A 16,144-nucleotide genomic window follows, 5' to 3' on the forward strand; every position below is an offset into this window, starting at 1 on the left:
AACGAAAACACTTACCTTATCTTGTGTCTTGGAAATTGCAAAGTGCGACACATTCAATGAATTGCTTTTGAGGTACAGACACTGTTGGTGTGCAATGAAGTGTGGTGGCCATCTTGTACACAACGGCTCTGCCAGTCATACTAACCCACAGGACGAAGTGAGATTCCCCCTCACCCCCTCCATCTCATCCCGGTAGCTTACTGGGGAAATGCAAAACCTGACTAGGTGCTGAGTCCTAGAGACCAGGAATGACCCATCTTACAACCCTGCTCTGTGTGTATGTGTGTCAGTTGCAGTGGCAATGCAGGCACCACTAGTCTGGGGAGGGGGAAAAATTAAACCAATTACCGTCCACTATGCTATGTTGAAAAGTATATGATTGTATTTTCATACTCATTGGATGCCAACTGAGTACTGTAATAGGCCTATCTGTGATGCTACATACAGTTGAATAGCATGCTTATGGTCACAACTGAAGTTCATGTCTAAAAAAAAAGGCTACTTGTGTAACCCAAAGTTCATGTAATACCCTATTCACACTGTCAATATTTGTGGACATTACAGGAGAAAACTGAGGGAAATTAAACGCATAAAAGGAAAGCCCACTCAGTCGGTATAGACTGAAGTAGAATTGATTGCACATATTAATGATCGACCAGTGGCTGCCGAACTTCAGACAACACGTCAAAGTGTTTGTGGTATAAAAGGATGGAAAGGCAGTCACTTAATCCTTTTGGATTCGGCAAATTTACAGGCACCTCCCAGGTTGCAAACCTCTCTAATTAAACAGCAATTAAACTCTGATTGACCATAAGACAGGTTTACTCACCTTGTAGCCTTCAAGGGACAAGTCCGTCTCTTTATGGCCACATCTTACCAGCAGAATAAGCCATTGTAATCAAGTTCCTTCTGTTGTAAAGCAGGGTGCTAGCCACCTTACAGTCAGCAGGAGATCCAGTGACGTGCTTTAAGTACTGTGAGACAACTCGGTTATCCCTTGTGGAGTGCTGACAGTGTATTTAGTGAGAACGACTGCTCCTGCCAGCTCATTAATGAATGCAGTGAAGAAACTGTTGCATTTTAAAGCACACCTGTTCAAGACACTTACACAATATAGGAATGCAGCTCTGCTTCTGAAAAACTCTTGATTGCATAATTATATTTGGCAAATTATAGGATGGCAATCAGCAGGTTTCACCTGAGTAATTTTTAGACAATTGCCCTCACTGGGAGATTTATTTCCACCATCAACACCATTCACTTCAACCCAGTCATTTTACTTTTTGCTGAGGGCCATAGATTAAATCTATCTTAACAATATTGTTATTAAATTGGCAATTACACCTAAATTTGGCTTAACAGAAGGACAACCGAACAGGTGCTCCGAATCACAGGCTCCACGTGAAGCTTCGACTAAAAGGCAGTCATAAATGTGGGACCCCCTTCATTCAATAAATTGTAACAAATTGAATATGGTGCAGCAGCCGAAGATGATGCTTCGTGTTCCCTGCCTCTGCACAAAGACTCCTCCTCCGACACCAACTGCCAAATATTTCCTGAGTTTTAATTAAATCTTGCTGTTGACATTTTGTTATCTGCTGTTTGTGGTTGCTTTGTATGTAGCCTGTGGTGACTCTGTAAACCCAGCCCCAATGACATACTGCTGAATGTAATCTGCAAGCACCTAATTTAAAATACAAGGGGATAATGAAAAATCTATATAAACAGGCAATTTCTTGCAATTGTTCTCATAGTGCAGAGTTATGGGTCATGTGGTATCATAAATGACCACTTTATTCCTTTTTACAGGATGATATTACAATTTGAAGAATGAAACCCACTCTCATTACTTCCTGTAATTATTTGCAGCTTTAAAGTGTTATAATTACATAAAGCAGAAACCAGGTCTTCATTCCATGAAAATATCATTGAAACGTACATTGGCCTATTTGCGAGAGGGTTTCCTTTCAGTTCCTGACACAGCTTGTGACAAAACTCCACCTCCATGTTACCTGGAGAATTATTTGTGTTGTATTCGGTGCTATGCCATTATAGTTTTGATTAATTCTTCGCTCCCCACCGCCCCCCCCCACAACTTAGTCTGAATTCTCCTGCTGGTGGGACATAGTGATTGAACTGCATAATTCACACAACCACACCACTGCACACCATGTGTGTGGAGAGCGTACTTTTACTTGTGATCGCAGAAACCCTGAGCTCAAATTCGAGTGACTCGAGGCACTTCCTGCACATTTGGTTATCCAGGACACATGAAGCATCCTGAAGTCCCCGCCTAGCACAGGAACTGCAGGTAATGGGTCTCTGTCTGTCCCATCATTTTGCTTAAAAAATCCCATTACATTTAATTCACTACTCTGATTGCAGACATTATGTGCTGAATGAGTTTGTTTTGTACCAGAGGACTACATTACTTGGGGCAAAATAAATCACATGTTGAACATTACATTAGTATGTGGAAAGGCTGATTAATATTATTTATAAATGTGCATCAGTTACGCTGTTGAATCTGAATAAGAAATGATATCCAACGACAAGCATTAGGATTTGGCCATTTCACAGATATTACAAGGACACCAGATATTATGTATCTGTTTATTTCCTTCTATGATTTAAGATTTCAAACACCACTGCTTTCCTTATAGTTGTCCTCTATTTTCAGAATGCCTGGGATTTTTCAATGTTGGCAGGATCAACCTCCAACAAAACGGGAGATAAATAGCCACTCCAGGCGCTGCTCCACACAGCACTGACCACCTCCAGGCGCTTACCCATTGTCTCTCGAGATAAGGAGGCCAAAGGAGAAGAGTATAATCATTATAGTAGTGGCTATAAAGGCCAATACTAGAGTGACAGACTCTTCCACAGGTGCTGCAGAAAAAATTGGTTGTCGGGGCTGCCAACTGTGTAACAGCCCTGACAACCAATTTTTTCTGCAGCACCTGTAGAAGAGTCTGTCACTCTAGTATTGGCCTTTATAGCCACTCCAGGCGCTGCTCCACAAACCACTGACCACCTCCAGACACTTACCCATTGTCTCCCGAGACAAGGAGGCCAAAGAAGAGTGTACTCACAAATGTTGTGAGCACTGTAATGCTCTTGAATACACCACACATCAGGTCAAATTCACTGATTTCAATGTCCAACGGGGGAGGTGCTCTCGACTGGAGGGCAGGTCAGAGAATCGAGATTACATTGTTGTAGCTCTGTCTCTGGTCTTTGCTAAGGTTCCCTGCTGGGAGTGAGAGATTGATGGATTTATCCAATTGCTTACAGCTAATAGAACATCTCCAGTACTGACCGCTGATTCAGTGCTGCAGAGACTGTCCTGTTTATATTGCAGGATGGCTCCTACAGTAGCAGGTTCTGCGTTATGGCCACACTTTTATACACACATTTATTTCAAAGCTGTAATTATTTTGGCCAGCTTCAAAGGCAAACGCGTGCATTACCTAATAGCCACACATGGCTCTTTCCAGCAGGGGTCACTGGCTAGCAATGAGGAACAGGATTGCTGGATGGTTGTTCCCCTCCTTGACTGGGGTTGCCAACCCTCCACGATTGCCCTGGAGACTCCAGGAATTAAATATTAATCTCCAGGGTGTTGCTGTGAGCAACCCGGGAGAAAAATCACAGGGGCACTGAAAAAAAGTGGTTTTCTTTGAACACTTTTGTTCATTAGTTATAAAAATATCAGACATGGGAAAAAATACTCTTTGCCCGACAATCAAGAGTTAAGCAATTGGGTAATGGAGAGTCTATTTGCCTTCCAGTTGGAGTGGGAAGTTGGTGCAGCCCAGGTTTGGGCGTATTGGGTGGTCATTGGCAGGAGTAGTAAAATCCCAGTGTGTTGGGCGTGATATTTGGAGATAGGATGCCACATGATGAGACCGCCCGGACTATGTCCCACCAGATTTGGCAATTCCGCCTCCCCCCCCCACCCCCGCCCCACCTTGGCCCAGGGGCAAGGAGTCTAATTGTAGCAATCCTGATTGAGATGAGTCAACTCAGCTCAGTCTAGATGTTAAACCTCAATCTTGTGGCCTGTATGAAATGGAACCAATGAGATATAAAGTATCTATCTGGTCAGCTGGCAGGAGAAATTTCTCCCATTGTGTTAAATGCAAGCTCTCTTAACTAAGTCATTAATATCAGAGATTGAACTGTTGACATATGGTTATTCGAAATACAAAGAAACTTTTATGATTTCAAACATCTCTTACTGGTTGTCAATAGAAAACGTAGGCGGACGGAAAGAATTTCACAGGCAACCCATGGGTGAATGGAAGATGCGATGAGGTTACATTTCTAAGATCTAATCGCTGGGCTATCTGAATGAGGCAGGCTCAGCTTGGCTACAGTTATGCAAAGAAACTTGGATATGGGAACCGTGTTCCTCTCATAAGCACCGTGCAATCAAAATCTACAGTGGCCTCAGTAAATATTTTTGTAAATGCAAATTCTTGAAAACTCAATAAAAGGAATAATTGAACAATTCTTGCAATCCAGAAGGATGAGGCAACAATACAGACTGATTTAAAACTAGAACATTGAGATCTCTGCATTCCTCCAATTCAGATCTCCATCACTCCATCATTGGCAGCCGTGTCTTCAGCTGTCAAGGCTCTGAGCTCTGGAATTCCCTCTCTAAACCTCTCCATTACTCTCTCCTCCTTTAAAACACTCCTTAAAACCTACCTCTCTGACTAAGCTTTTGGCCATCTCCCTTAACATCTCTTTATGAGGCTGGGTGCCAATTTTTGTCTGATAATGCTCCTGTGGAGCACCTTGGGACATTTTACTACGTTAAAGGTGCTGTATAAATGCAAGTTGTTGTTGTAGTAAACTCATGAAAACTCAGTAATAGTAATAGTGGAGAAATTCTGACCATCCAGAAGCAGAAGGGAAGTATATAACTTGATTTAAAAGTAAATGACTAGCAGACATCCTGTGACAGCTCAGTTGTTAACCTATGGCAAACATAATCCAGGACGATCTCGGGTTTGATGTCCCCTCTGCATTTTGTGAGCCGATTTCGACCAGGATGGAGGGAGGAAAGTGATCCTGTTAGCTGCAATAGTCCAAGACAGTGAAGAGTAAAATAAATTACCAGGGTCCTCACTCCTGGTCATTATGCAAGGGAGATGGTGGCGTTGCGGTAATTTCACTAGATTAGTAATTGAGAGGCCCAGGCTAATGCCCTGGGGACATGGGTTCAAATTCCAGGAATTTAAAACCAATTAATTAATAAATTTTATGAATTAATTTTTAAAAATCTGGAAATGAAAGCTAGTCTCAGTAATGGTGCCATGAAACTATCACGATTGTCGTAAAACCCCATCTGGTTCACTAATGTCCTTTAGGGAAGGAAATCTGCCATCCTTACCTGTTCTGGCCTATATGTGACTGCAGACCCACGGCAATGTGGTTGACTCTTAACTGCGCTCTGAAATGGTCTAGCAAGCCGCTCAGTTGTCAAGGGCAATTAGGGATGGGCAACAAATGCTGGCCTTGCCGGCGATGCCCACAACCCATGAAAGAATTTAAAAAAGTAGCTCCCGCTGAAGCACAAGTAGGTGTGAACATTGGCGGAAGGTACAGTCAGGCTTGACTGTGATGTTCCCCCCACGATTGAATAGCCTATTATCACACACTGTCAAAGCTTACATGTGAAGAATGGTTAAATCAGGTGAGATATTGGAGAGCTGCTGCCAGCTGTACACCAGCACTATCTTCAGAGATAAGCTGTAAAAACCTCACTAATGCTGAACCTCAAGACAATAGTCAGCCATTTTCTTTTAACAAGATCTCATGAACTCTCCCTCTATTTTCTCCTCATTGATCCTCAGCAACAGCCCACTTCCAGCAACTTTCTCCCAGGCGTCCTCCAAAGCTCCTTTAAACTAGCCTGCAGGAAATAAGTGACAAGAGGCCTAAAAGTGATTTGCTTCCAGCTGTGCAGAGACATCTGCCCTCTGCTTAGCCTCTCCCTAAAATAATACACCAGAGATTCCACAGTTCAGAAGCAGGGGGCAATCAAACTTCCGTTTCAACTACTGTGGGTACTACTCAGTACATGGGAGTCAATAATATTTCACAACAAGCCATAATTAATTCTGCATTATAGGGTGTGGAATAAGCATTACAATCACAACCACAGGATCAACTTTCATATGTTAATATCGATATTATACTTTCATATATCAATATTTAGAAAGTGTAAAATTCAGTGAACTTAAAATCTTAAAATTTGCCCTTTTAAATGCCGCATTACAGCACAATTGTGATAACATCCTTGCTTAGAGAGTGTACACACTCCAGTGCCTGAGCACTTATCCAGTACGCAAGCCTTTCATCATATTTTTACATCTAATGGCTATTGAACTGAAAGGAATATGCAGGATTCATTGGCCCTGTGTGCCGATGTGCGTGATTGTGGTTTCTAAGCATTTTCCTTTAGTTCCCAACAGTTTTGTTCTTTGAATAGATTTTTTTTTATATTGCAGGGGTGGCCCATGTAAAATTCAAAAGGAACACTCTTTCCTTTCAAGGCAATTTGTAAAAGAAGAATATAAGGAACAGCAAAACCATTTCTCACATCCCACATTCCTGCAACAAATTTGTGTATTAGAAGAAATAAGAGCAGAAAATGCTGAAAATACTCAGCAGGTCTGGCAGCATCTGTGGAGAGAGAAGCAGAGTTAACGTTTCATGTCGATGACCTTTCATCAGAACTGTGAAATAACAATAAGTAATAATAACTACCAGTTAATTATTAGTAATATTAACTACCAGTGGACACCGATTTAAGGTGAATTGCAAAAGAAGCAACAGCGACATGAGTTAAAACCTTTTTACATAGCGAGTTGTTAGGACCTGGAATGCGCTGAGAGTGTGGTGGAGGCAGGTTCAATCCTAACTTTCAAAAAAGAATTGGACAATTATCCGGAGAGAAAACATTTGTAGGGCTATGGGGAAAATGTGGGCGAATGGAGCTTGCAGAGATCTGGTACAAACACGTTGGGCCGAATAGCCTTCTCATGTGCTGTAACCATTCTATAATTCCATTTTATGGCATCACCAATTCTGATGAAAGGTTATCGATCTGTAAGGTTAACTCTGTTTCTTTCTCCACAGATGCTGCCTGACCTGCAGAGTATTTCCGGCATTTTCTGTTTTTAATTCAGGTTTCTATCGCTCGTAGTATTTTGCCTTTGTTTTAGTGTGTATTATAAGGTGTGGTGTGAAACAGGGCTGTGTTCTCGCACCCACACTGTTTGGCATCTTCTTCTCCCTGCTGCTCTCACATGCGTTCAAGTCTTCTGAAGAAGGAGTTTTCCTCCACACAAGATCAGGGGGCAGGTTGTTCAACCTTGTCCGTCTAAGAACGAAGTCCAAAGTACGGAAAGTCCTCATCAGGGAACTCCTCTTTGCTGACGATGCTGCTTTAACATCCCACACCTAAGAGTGTCTGCAGAGTCTCATCGACAGGTTTGCGGCTGCCTGCAATGAATTTGGCCTAACCATAAGCCTCAAGAAAACGAACATCATGGGGTAGGACGTCAGAAATGCTCCATCCATCAATATTGGCGACCACGCTCTGGAAGTGGTTCAAGAGTTCACCTACCTAGGCTCAACTATCACCAGTAACCTGTCTCTAGATGCAGAAATAAACAAGCGCATGGGAAAGGCTTCCACTGCTATGTCCAGACTGGCCAAGAGAGTGTGGGAAAATGGCGCACTGACACGGAACACAAAAGTCCGAGTGTATCAAGCCTGTGTCCTCAGTACCTTGCTCTATGGCAGCGAGGCCTGGACAACGTATGTCAGCCAAGAGCGACGTCTCAATTCATTCCATCTTCGCTGCCTCCGGAGAATACTTGGCATCAGGTGGCAGGACCGTATCTCCAACACAGAAGTCCTCGAGGCGGCCAACATCCCCAGCTTATACACACTACTGAGTCAGCGGTGCTTGAGATGGCTTGGCCATGTGAGCCTCATGAAAGAAGGCAGGATCCCCAAAGACACATTGTACAGCGAGCCACCGGCCGTCCATGTCTCTGCTTTAAAGACGTCTGCAAACGCGACATGAAGTCCTGTGACATTGATCACAAGTCGTGGGAGTCAGTTGCCAGCGTTCGCCAGAGCTGGCGGGCAGCCATAAAGGTGGGGCTAAAGTGTGGCGAATCGAAAAGACTTAGCAGTTGGCAGGAAAAAAGACAGAAGCGCAAGGGGAGAGCCAACTGTGTAACAGCCCCGACAAACAAATTTTTTCTGCAGCACCTGTGGAAGAGCCTGTCACTCTAGAATTGGCCTTTATAGCCACTCGAGGCGCTGCTCCACAAACCACTGACCACCTCCAGGCGCTTACCCATTGTCTCTCGGGACAAGGAGGCCAAAGAAAGAAAGAGAAAGAGAAAGATAAGGTGCTCTATTCTATAGTTGGGAATAAGAGAATTCTATGATGATTTATTTCCCTTAATTCTGAGTCCAGGCCAACAACGACATATTTCCTGAGTGTAACTATTAATGCGGTAGTTAAACATTTTGGACATGTAATCGCTTACCCAAATGTCTCAAGTTAAAATGGCATAAAGCCTGCCCTTCCCCAACTCCTCCCCTGAAGATGCAGACTTCTGTTGGGGAATGGTTTCATGGCCCATCTACCAGAGGTTCATTAGTCAACTTGGGAAATGAGTGTGGGCAGGCCATTTGTCTATGGAGCAACTTTACAATCAAGAAAGAAAGTCTGGCACTTATATATCACCTTTCACCACCTCAGGGCGTCCCAACGCACTTTACAGCCAATTAAATACTTTTGAAGTGTAGTCACTGTTGTAATGCAGGAAGCGTGGCAGCCAATTTGCACACAGCAAGATCCCACTAACATAATGACCAGGTATTTTTTTTTTGTGATGTTGATGGATGAATATTGGCCAGGACACAATGGATAACTCCCTGGCTCTTCATTGAAATAGTGGCAAGGGATCTTTTGTGTTTACCTAAGAGGGCAGATGATTCAACTTTTCATCCAAAAGATGGCACCTCCCTCAATACTGCACCAGTGTCAGCCTAGGTTTTTGTGCTCAAGTCCCTAGAATGGGACTTGAACCCACAACCTTCAGACTCAGAGGCGAGGGAGTGCGGATCAAGAAGGTGGCTCACCGCCACCTTCACAAGGGTAGTTAGGGATGGGTAATAAACGCTGGCTTTGCCAGTGACGCCTACATCACATGAATGAATTTTTAAAAACGTTGTCATATTGTTCCTTACTGCAACCATGTTGACTGTGTCGCTGCAGTGATTGTGTTAGAAGGGCCATTGTTCTCTTTTTGAACTGTGTGTATTTAGCTCATCTTGATGTGTTTCCATTTCTGGAAAAGATTGTGCATTAATCAATCAAGTTAGTGGTTGCCTTGCTTCTAAATCAGCCCAAGTACACCAAGATTGATGGTTGACAAATTGTATACTTATGGAACTGATTTACAATACCAGCAAGCCATTGATAAACAAATGAAGCTGGAGCTTAAAATGTTATTGCACGCAACACCAGATTTATGTTCCTAATATTGCAAAATTATAGCCTTCCTTTGATAATAGCTGTGTTAACAACAAAAAATGAAGAAGATGACAATAAATATATTTCCTCTTTTGTCTGGACTGCAGTCATTAAAATTAGATTAGCAGGATAAGGACAGGAACAATCCTTAAACTGTTTGCAAACCTAATGTGAAATGCCCAGCCTTGCAAATTATCATGTCTAATCACAAATACATGCTTCACTGCTCCAGTAATTGTAGTTTTATTATTCACATTCTTGTTGTGTCCTCATTAGCAGTTAAAGCAAGGGAAACGTAGGGATCACCACAGTACTGGAGAGTCAGCAGCCAGCATTGTTGTGATTTGATTGCACTGTCTCAATTCCTCTCTACTAAGCGCTGCATGTCATGGCAGGAAAAATAAAATACACAAACACACACACACACACACACACACTCTTGTACAGAAAACCCACTTGGAACAACATTCTTCATTCAGCTCAGCTGTCTTGAACTGCTCTCAGTTCTCTCCTTGCCAGCAAATCCAGTAGCTTGGTGTATTAGTTCCCCTTGCAAGCTGTCAAGACATCTGGGACAGAACACTGAAGATGGCAGCTTTGTTTTGGATGCCTTTGAAATGCTGCAGTCAACCAAATGTCAGCAACGTAGGCTTATATTTGGCACCTCTTTCCCAGTTCGCAGTTGCCAGCTTGCCAGACATTGGGCATTTATTTTTTAATTAGTGTCGAACCAATTGCAGTTGGAGAGGGGAAAAAATTTACATTGATTTTGATTCAATAAAGGAAAAGCATTGTAGGATATAGTAGACACAGTCTGTTACTCTGCCTTTGACAGTCGGACAAGGAGTGTATTATAGAGTCAGCCATGTTATAGAAATTACGTTTTATGCAATTTCTCTATCAGTGAAGTAACCATAGACAGTGCATTACATCACAGGCTGTACAATATAATGGTGTTTAGTTAATAGAAATGTTTTTAAGATCTCACATCCCCCTTATGTAAAACCTGTCCCCATAGAAACTTCCTCCACACTGTAATGTAAAATTTTGTGGCTAAAATGAACTCTAAAAAACAGCACTTAAAATCAACAGTACTACCACAACATTGTTCAGAAATCATTTAAAGGAGACATATGTCTTAATCAACATTGTTAAGACAAATATTCCTATTACCAACCATTCCTTGTTTGGAAATAATTAAAACGTTTGAAAGAACTAAATTAAAGCAATCAAATTTGACTGTGCTCAGCAAAGGTCAACATTTTAAATATGAGTTTGACTCCAGATTCCATGTCACTTCTGCCAATCCCGTTCTCCTGGAGGGAGATAGGACTAGATTAGGGAATTATTTCAAAGTAAAATAATCATTAAAATATCTATCAAGTAGTACTCCCCATGAGGTATTAGGGTAGGTTCAAGAGCGTACATTCAATTAACACGAAATTCAACTTCAATTTGTAGTAATGTTTTAACAGCTTTTTTATAATGAAAGCTTCAGTCAGTACTTGGTTATGTTTCATGATGAATTCTTAAATCAGAACTTTGTAAAACCAAAGTGTTGGAGTTGTCTGTAACCATCCTACCTCCACTCACTCTCACCCCTATGCCCCATAAAGGACAACTTTTAGTTACATGGTACCATTAATGTGGAAAAACACCTCCCCAGGGTGAGAGAGGAATGGATCGTGAACCATTGGGAGGAGATTAAGAAAGGTGAACAAAGAGAAGTGAATCTGGTTGAACTTTTGGAGGAAATCACTAGCATGGTGGATAGGGGAATGTTTTTGCATAATATCTGTATAGACTTGCAGAAGACATTCAATAAGGTTCTTTACAAGAGATTATCAGCAAAAATGAAAGCACACAGAATTAGAGGCGACCTAACAACATGGAGTCAGAGTCATTTACAGCTTAGAAGGTGGGCATTTGGCCCATCGAGTCCAATGCCAGCTCTCCCAGAGCAATCCGGTTAGTCTCACTCCCCCTGCTTGATCCCCATAGAGCCCTGAAAGTTTATTCCCTTCACATGCCCATCCAATTTCCTTTTAAAATCATTTTATTGTCTCCAGTTCCACCCCCTCATAGGCAGCGAGTTCCAGGTCATTACCACTCACTGCATAAAAAAGTTCTTCCTCAGGTTCCCCCTGCATTGCTCAGCCAAAACCGCCAATCTGTGCTCCCTAGTCCTTGTACCATCAGTTAATGGGAACAGTGTTTCCTTGTCTAACTTACCCAAGACTGTCATAATTTTGTACAACTCTATCAAAGCTCCCCTCAATCTCCTTTTCTCCAGCATGGGCTGCAAATTCTTGGGAGATAGGAGACAGAGAGTAGGGACAAAGGGGATATACTCTGATTGATGGGATGAGACTAGTGGTGTTCTCCAGGATAGTGAAATATCCTTCTGGCACTTATGTTTAGCCTCACATATGAAGGACAGTCATTTAGTCAAGGTGCCTAAGAGCTGTGGCAACCGTGGACTGTAGCATTGAGTTACAAGGAGTCTTCAGGAGAGGATGAGGCAAGAGAAAAAGCGAGCAGGAGCAGAACGAAGGAAAGAAACATTCTCACAATTTAAATTGCCGAGCCTGGGACCTTCTTGATCTATGTGGTTAGGTTCTACAATAGGGAGCATGTTCATCCAACTGGTCCCGTGGTGCCATCAAATAGATCTTTCTGCTAAGCCCTAGAATCCAGTACTCAAACCCATGGAGATCTAATTAAAGAAACCGATCTTAAGAACACAAGGGAGGTGCAGCACTGGAAAGGGCTTTGGGAGGTAACACCAGCAATTGAAACTTTATTGTTCATTATATTGGGAAACCTGATTTTCAAAGCACTTTCTGTAAAATTCTGAAGTAAATAACTACACATTGTGCCCAGCTACAGTTACAGAATTGTAATCTCTCCAAGATTGGAAATAACAGATCTGTCTGCAGAAAATAGAATCCTGACTGAGAGGGAATAGTTTTAATGAAATTGCTGATCTATATCTCAGTTTAGAGTTTCTTCTTTGTGATCCTTTTAAAAAGTACACGTCAGGCTTCAGAAAACCAAATTCCTTCCTTTCGGATTGTGAGAGTTGTGTGTAGCAATGAGAGGAGATACTGCACGAAAATAAAACCTCACCAAGTGCTTATTGAGAGATTAATGTAGCATAGAGAACAAGATTTGGGATGAAGGTGGCAGAAATATTTGGAAAAACATCAGGCACAGGGCACATAAATAAAAAGACAAGAACAGATGAAATAGGAGGAGTAGGCTATTCAGCCCTTCGAGCCTGCTCTGCCATTCACTATGGTTGATCATCTACCTCCACTTTGCTGCACTATCACCATATCCTGTAATTCCCTTAGTATCCTGAGGCACAGTGTGGCTTTCGTGCAGAGAGATCGACCGTTGACATGCTGTTCTCCCTTCGTCAGATACAGGAGAAATGCCGCGAACAACAGATGCCCCTCCACATTGCTTTCATTGATCTCACCAAAGCCTTTGACCTCGTCAGCAGACGTGGTCTCTTCAGACTACTAGAAAAGATCGGATGTCCACCAAAGCTACTAAGTATCATCACCTCATTCCATGACAATATGAAAGGCACAATTCAACATGGTGGCTCCTCATCAGACCCCTTTCCTATCCTGAGTGGCGTGAAACAGGGCTGTGTTCTCGCACCCACACTGTTTGGGATTTTCTTCTCCCTGCTGCTCTCACATGCGTTCAAGTCTTCTGAAGAAGGAATTTTCCTCCACACAAGATCATGGGGCAGGTTGTTCAACCTTGCCCGTCTAAGAGCGAAGTCCAAAGTACGGAAAGTCCTCATCAGGGAACTCCTCTTTGCTGACGATGCTGCATTAACATCTCACACTGAAGAGTGCCTGCAGAGTCTCATCGACAGGTTTGCGGCTGCCTGCAATGAATTTGGCCTAACCATCAGCCTCAAGAAAACGAACATCATTGGGCAGGACGTCAGAAATGCTCCATCCATCAATATTGGCGACCACGCTTTGGAAGTGGTTCAAGAGTTCACCTACCTAGGCTCAACTATCACCAGTAACCTGTCTCTAGATGAAGAAATCAACAAGCGCATGGGAAAGGCTTCCACTGCTATGTCCAGACTGGCCAAGAGAGTGTGGGAAAATGGCGCACTGACACGGAACACAAAAGTCCGAGTGTATCAAGCCTGTGTCCTCAGTACCTTGCTCTATGGCAGCGAGGCCTGGACAACGTATGTCAGCCAAGAGCGACGTCTCAATTCATTCCATCTTCGCTGCCTCCGGAGAATACTTGGCATCAGGTGGCAGGACCATATCTCCAACACAGAAGTCCTCGAGGCGGCCAACATCCCCAGCTTATACACACTACTGAGTCAGCGGCGCTTGAGATGGCTTGGCCATGTGAGCCTCATGAAAGAAGGCAGGATCCCCAAAGACACATTGTACAGCGAGCTCGCCACTGGTATCAGACCCACCGGCCGTCCATGTCTCCGCTTCAAAGACGTCTGCAAACGCGACATGAAGTCCTGTGACATTGATCACAAGTCGTGGGAGTCAGTTGCCAGCTTTTTCGGGAGCAGCGAGTGAGCAGCTGGGAAGCTTTTTCGGGAGCAGCGAGTGAGCAGCTGGGAAGGTCAGTTTGAAAGTAAATTTAATTTCCTTTTGTTTTTCGGTGGAGGCCAGGGGGCTGCTGGGTAAGTAAAACACTATATATTTGGGCGGTTTAAAATAACTTTCCTTTCATTGCAGCAGCTTTTTCGGGAGCAGCGAGTGAGCAGCTGGGAAGGTCAGTTTGAAAGTAAATTTAATTTCCTTTTGTTTTTCGGTGGAGGCCAGGGGGCTGCTGGGTAAGTAAAACACTATATATTTGGGCGGTTTAAAATAACTTTCCTTTCATTGCAGCAGCTTTTTCGGGAGCAGCGAGTGAGCAGCTGGGAAGGTCAGTTTGAAAGTAAATTTAATTTCCTTTTGTTTTTCGGTGGAGGCCAGGGGGCTGCTGGGTAAGTAAAACACTATATATTTGGGCGGTTTAAAATAACTTTCCTTTCATTGCAGCAGCTTTTTCGGGAGCAGCGAGTGAGCAGCTGGGAAGGTCAGTTTGAAAGTAAATTTAATTTCCTTTTGTTTTTCGGTGGAGGCCAGGGGGCTGCTGGGTAAGTAAAACACTATATATTTGGGCGGTTTCTGAACCCGAGACACCACACTTGTCGTGTCTCCCACCCGCCCTCCTCCTCTAACCAAAAAAAAAAGGACTCGGTGGGGTGTTTATAAGGTAAGGCTTTTTCGATTTCTCTGGTTTATTGTGATTGGTAAAAACTTTTCGTTCCTTTTTCATTTAACTAAGTTAAGCTTAAGATTAAAAATGGCAGGAGATCTCAGACCCGTGTCATGCTCCTCTTGCTCAATGTGGGAGCTCAGGGACACGGCTGATGTCCCTGACTCCTTCACGTGCAGGAAGTGTGTCCAACTGCAGCTCTTGTTAGACCGCATTACGGCTCTCGAGCTGCGGATGGACTCACTTTGGAGCATGCGCGATGCTGAGGAGGTCGTGGATAGCACGTTTAGTGAATTGGTCACACCGCAGATTAGGATTGCTGAGGGAGAAAGGGAATGGGTGACCAAAAGGCAGAGAAAGAGCAGGAAGGCAGCGCAGGAGTCCCCTGCGGTCATCTCCCTCCAAAACAAGTATACCGTTTTGGATACTGTTGGGGGAGATGGCTCACCAGGGGAAGGCAGCAGTAGCCAGGTCCATGGCACGGTGGCTGGCTCTGCTGTTCAGAAGGGCGGGAAAAAGAGTGGAAGGGCTATAGTCGTAGGGGATTTGATTGTAAGGGGAGTAGATAGGCGGTTCTGTGGTCGAAAACGAGGCTCCCGAATGGTATGTTGCCTCCCAGGTGCACGGGTCAGGGATGTCTCAGATCGGCTGCAGAACATTCTAAAGGGGGAGGGTGAACAGCCAGTTGTCATTGTGCACATAGGCACTAATGATATAGGTAAAAAACGGGATGAGGTCCTACAAGCAGAGTTTAGGGAGTTAGGAGCCAAGTTAAAAAGTAGGACCTCAGAGGTAGTAATCTCAGGATTACTACCAGTGCCACGTGATAGTCAGAGTAAAAATGAAAGAATAGTCAGGATGAATGCGTGGCTTGAGAGATGGTGCAGGAAGGAGGGGGTTCAGATTTTTGGGACATTGGGACCGGTTCTGGGGGAGGTGGGACTATTACAAATTGGACGGTCTACACCTGGGCCGGACTGGAACCAATGTCCTTGGAGGTGCTTTTGCTAACGCTGTTGGGGAGGGTTTAAACTAATGTGGCAGGGGGATGGGAACCAATTGAGGTCAGTTGACAGTAAGGAGGTAGTAACAAAAGCCTGTAAGGAACTAGATAATGAAGTCAGTGTGACTAAGGGGAAGAGCAGGCAGGGAGCAGATGATGAATATAAAGGGACTGGTGGTCTGAGGTGCATTTGTTTTAATGCAAGAAGTGTAGTAGGTAAGGCAGATGAACTTAGGGCTTGGATTAGTACCTGGGAGTATGATGTTATTGCTATTACTGAGACTTGGTTGAGGGAA

Source organism: Heterodontus francisci, chromosome 42, assembly GCF_036365525.1.
Source record: "Heterodontus francisci isolate sHetFra1 chromosome 42, sHetFra1.hap1, whole genome shotgun sequence".
Lineage (NCBI taxonomy): Eukaryota > Metazoa > Chordata > Chondrichthyes > Heterodontiformes > Heterodontidae > Heterodontus > Heterodontus francisci.